The sequence below is a fragment of the Montipora foliosa genome, chromosome 12 (genome assembly GCF_036669935.1).
Source record: "Montipora foliosa isolate CH-2021 chromosome 12, ASM3666993v2, whole genome shotgun sequence".
In the NCBI taxonomy this organism is placed as follows: Eukaryota; Metazoa; Cnidaria; class Anthozoa; order Scleractinia; family Acroporidae; genus Montipora; species Montipora foliosa.
Window position 1 is genome coordinate 26044568 of NC_090880.1, and position 5000 is coordinate 26049567.

The 5000-nt window shown below is 43.3% G+C and overlaps 1 protein-coding gene and 1 pseudogene across 2 annotated transcripts in view; both read left to right on the forward strand.

Annotated features, from left to right (window-relative positions):
• The window catches only part of LOC137980204 (monocarboxylate transporter 10-like), a 5706-nt pseudogene extending 2450 nt beyond the window's left edge, over positions 1 to 3256 (forward strand).
• The window catches only part of LOC137978619 (uncharacterized), a 61504-nt gene that overhangs the window by 20407 nt on the left and 36097 nt on the right, over positions 1 to 5000 (forward strand). The window contains exons 1-2 of one of the 2 annotated variants that reach the window (XM_068825620.1): positions 4266 to 4287; positions 4384 to 4635. The exons of the other annotated variant lie outside the window; for it this stretch is intronic. The gene's annotated coding sequence lies outside the window, so the exon portion shown is untranslated. Of the gene's footprint in view, positions 1 to 4265; positions 4288 to 4383; positions 4636 to 5000 lie in introns of those variants that run through there. 2 annotated transcript variants of the gene reach the window in all.

Here is a 5000-nt window from a genome sequence, read left to right on the forward strand (position 1 = left end):
TGGTGTACTCATTTTAGGTCCCACACTAGAGGCCCTTAGAACGGTGACAGGTTGGCAGGCGACCTGGCGCATAATGGCCGGAGTTGCTCATTTCACGTGCTCACTTTCAGTAACGTTTGACCCCAACGTGGAGACAGATGAAGTCAAAGGCAACCAAATGAAAAGAGATTCCAGTGAAGATAGAAAAGATGAAAATATTATCACGAAAATAAAATCAGTACTTGATTTCTCGGTATGGAAAGAACCTCCGGTGATCGTTTTCATCTGTTGTGTATGCGTGGTGGAGTTTGGCCATTTTGTCTCTCAGATTCACCTGGTAAGTGAAAAGGCTTAGTGAAAACGGATGAAACCAGGAGCCCATGAGTAGGAGCTTTCCTCTCTCATACACGCCCTTATAAGTCAACCTTTGCGCGTATCTTTCTATTTTTAGAACGCCACGAGTTCCTCGGCTTTTAATAGGCCAATCAGAGTAAAGTCATTGTCTAACGAAGACAAATAAAGCAGTAAAACTGTTTTTAAATCGTGCAAATTGATGTAAATTTATGTAAATGCGAGTTTCCTGCTCAAGAGTTCGTTCTAAAAATAGAAAGATACGCGCAAAGCTTGACTCACAGATCTACTGCATATGGAGGCTCCTACTAATGGGTTCCTGATGAAACCAGGAGCCCATCCTGATGAAACGGACTGTTACCAAATCAGTGTCCACTAACCGTTCTCATAAATGCCAGAATCATTTAATACTTGGCTTGCACATGACGTCATTGGTGGCAGTGTTGATGTACTGAACAATAGCCAAAAAGTCTTTTGGGAATTTGGCGCTATTATTATGGCTAAACGCGAGCTACATTTTGCTCTTGTTTTGTACACCAACACGGACGTCTGATCACGTGAGTGCAAACCATGAACTAAGTGCCAAAGTGTACTAAGCAATATGAAGGACACAAAGTGCCCTTCCGACTTAATTAACCGTAACTCAGCATCCGCTGACCGGTTGTCCCAGTTTGTTGAGCATTGGACAGCCGTGCGGAAATCGTGCGGGAGGTCGTGAGTTCAACTGAGGAGAAAGAGCTGCCTTTGTGATGGCATCTGCAAATGTTTAAACTTTTAAGTCTTCTCGGATAAGTCCATAAACCGTAGCCCACCTCTCACAACACTTCTTCATACTGGAAAATCGGTGGGACGTTAAAGATCCCACACACTACAGTAGCGGATCCAGACCTTGAGCTAAGGGGGGCGGTGGGGTCCGGTTTTTTTGAGTGTGTGAACCCAAAATAAATTTTAGCCTAAATTTTTACCAGAATATATACTTAAGTACCAAAGTAAGGGGGGCCTGGGCCCCCCGGGGCCCCCCGGGGCCCCCCGGGCCCCTCCCCTAGATCCGCCACTGCACTATTCGAAAAGAGCACGGAACGGACTTCCAGGTGTTGTCAGTTGTAGGCCGGACGTCTGGTGTGATTGAGGGCCACAAGTTTATTAGCCTTGTCCTTTTCAAAAAGACATTTGCTCGATACAACTTATGTCTATCCTTTTCTAACCAGCTTAGACCAGCACTGAATAACGAATAATTGTATTTCTTAGTTACCTATCCCTGAAACTGATTTACCAGATAACCTAACAGTGCTGTTGCTTTCAAAACTTTAAAACGTACAATTGGGATGTATTGGCTCATGAGCCCTTTTCAGTCAGTTTTTTTAAATTCATTTTTTGTCATGGCCTCTAGCTATTTCACTGATTTCCGAGGACAAGAAGTTTAAACATAGGCAGATGACTGAACTTAACCAGGAGGCTAAGAGTAGGGGGGAGGTGCAGTGGCCTCATGCCTGGTGAGCTCGACTCCGGAGCGAGTGGTCCGGGTTTGGGCCCTGGCCGGAGACATTGTGTTGTGTTCTTGATCAAGACACTTCGATCACCCTTTTCTCCACCCAGGTGTATAAATGGGTACTGGCGAATTTAATGCTGGGGGTAGCCCTGCGATGGACTAGCATCCCATCCAGGGGGGAATAGAAATACTCCTAGTTGCTTCATGCTTCAGAAACCGGGATAAGCTCCCGTCTTATGGGCCACTTGGCTCGTAAGCAAACTTTACCTACCTTACCAAGAGGAGGAGATTTCCTCTCCCATACAAGCCCTATGACTCAACCTTTGCGCGTATCCTTTTATGGCCAATCAAAATGACGTTATTGTTGGGGCCACGCGAGCACATTGCATATGGTCTCTATGGAGATAGCAATGCATTAACATGCATTAACACTGCACGTCCTTACATAAAGGAGTCGTTACGTCCATTTGCACATAACTGCCACCACCATCCAACATCTGCAGAACCAACAACTCCCAATAATGTTTATTTTAAAAGAATTATTTCCTTTGATTCAGTAAATCAATATGGCTACCCAACAACTGAATGAATTGCATGAATTACATGGTTTCAACATTTTTCCCAATCTTTCTCATTGCATTTATTTTTTCATTCATTCGTTCTTTCCTTTATTTATTTGTTTGTTTGTATTCTCAGGCTATTCATAATTCAATTTAAAGCAAACAGACCTTTGTTTTGAATTTTCCTTGGTCTCTCTTAGATTCGCTTTTCTGAGGACCTGGGCATTTCACCGAAGAGAGCATCAGAGTTGCTAATTTATTACGGTTTGTGCTCCGCAATTGGTCGTCTACTGGCTGGCTTTTTGTGCAGTCACCCAAGAGTGAACCCCTTTCACGTTTTTCAAGCGGCTGAGTGCATTGCTGGATTGAGTACAGTTTTAGTGACACTAGGAATCACGTATACAACGCTAATCATCTATATTGTTGTCTACGGGCTCAGTGATGGTTTCTTCTTCACTACTTTAAGCTTCCTTTTACTCACTGTTTCTCCTCATAAGACCGCAGCCGTTCTAGGTTGGGAGATGATGTTAACTTCTCTATTCTTGGCAAGCGGCCCTGCTCTAGCTGGTGAGTGTCTTGTATTTTGTTGCGCCGTAATTTGCGCTGTCAGACGGTCTGTTCGTTTTCAAGATGCAAGCCAGCGAAGACCTGAGTCTCAAGTGAGTCTGCGCAAACCACAGCGAAATACCGACATTAAAAACCTTCACCGGAAGCTTACTTTTTAGGGGTTTCCTCATTTACCCCCACAACTCCTGAGCTCCCCGATCCCTTTATCCCTCCCTTATGTCACTTCTTGTTCGCTTCCTTGCTTCATCCATGTCTATACCAAAGAATTAAGCCAATCCTATCCGAGACAATCACATATGAACCAGGGGTATCGAATAGCTTACGCGAACATACGAGTACTACGTATTTTTTGACTTGTTTTGCCAGAACCCGCGACGAGAACTTCTCGCTGGTACCGAGCTCAGCGAGCTTTGGAGGAAGTTTGAAACTTCAGATTCTCTCGAGGAGCTATCGTTTTCCTCGTTTACTGGCTTGTTCTAAATTAATTTAGTAACATTAAAAATCTCACCTTATCATGGAAAATTTCATTGAAGGGCAAAGGGTTCTTGTTTCTAAACATAAGAATGGCATCCTCGAGCTTTCAAGTGGCCATAATATATATCTGGAATTTCTCTTAAAATTTTTATTCTGGCCCACTGAAACATGACCTAGATTAAATTATTCGCATTTACACACTGTACCCTTGATTGAAGGTAATAAATGAGCCGGAACTCTTCGTACAGCACATGTTCTTGTTTTTATACAAGACTTGGTAGGACGGATATATAAATAGACAGGGTTCTTCTCTGAATCGATTCAAGCTTATCAAAAGGAAGGCAGGACTAACCTGTCACACCTCAGCACGGTGCTCGAAAATAGATCTAATGGTGGTTAAGTATACTTTAAGAATTAGTCTACCAAACGCATCTGCCGCAGTAACAGAGTATCTTTAGTGGTTTTATATACACTGGGATCATGAGAACTAACCTATCACAGACTTGAACTGAATCAATCTAGGAAGATTCTCATTAGATTAGCAGTGATACAGTTTGTAATGATTGCTCGAGCGAGCGTAGCGAGCGAGAACAAAGTTAATCTTGCAATCCATCTCGGGGCTATCGCATAATGAATATCGCGATGGCATGCCTGAGTTCGCCCGATTATATATGCTATGCCTTGCGGATTGGGTTCTGAGGTACACTCGGCATTTCTTCGGTCCGTCGAGTTACAGTCTTCAGATTGCCGTCGGACACCGAGCGCCACCGAACGAATGCTCGGCTACCCACATGGCAGAAAAAACCATAATATTCGTTTCTCTGAGTTGTGGCGGATTTTCCTCTGGATTTCCCTCTTGTTTTCACGGTAAGTAGCATTATGAATCGACTTAGGTATATTAGTTAAAGTTGCCAGAGCTTTCAAACTGTGTTGTTCTCTGTTTTGAAACACATTTCGATTCAGATTCTTCGTAATGTCGGTCGAGTTTGGAACGAAGGCTTGACATGGTTTGCCAGTCTCCTTTACATGGATTCATGTCGACTAATCCGCCTAACCGTTTCACACTTCGACAAGACGAATACAACGTCAAACGACTTGTGGGTTCAGACGATCAACAAAGGCCCATTTTACTCTGACTGAGGGCTCACACTCGAAACGTCAGCTTAACATTCCCGCTGCGGCTGTCAATTTGCCTTTATAAGCTTCGATGAATAGGTAAGTGTTTCATTTTCTCGGCTGACGCAGGGGATGTGCCGCTGGGACCCTGGAACCCTTAACCTATACCAGAGCTCGTTCAGCTGAATTTTGCTATCCTAGACTAGAGTAAACTCCCACCGATTTGCGTCTAAATTCCGATTCTTGACAGTTAATAATATCCAGAGGTGTTTCATGATAGCCATTTATTGACACTGTTGAGGTTGGGTTACGTAAACTTAAACTTTGCCGATTTGATTTTTTTACATTCTTGAGTGGGAATTTCTGGTTTCCTTAGTGTTGATAAAATCTTCAACGGACTGGTCAGTTTCGTGAAAAATGATACCCTATTCTAGACCCAAAGGCTATGATTTATATACTCTATC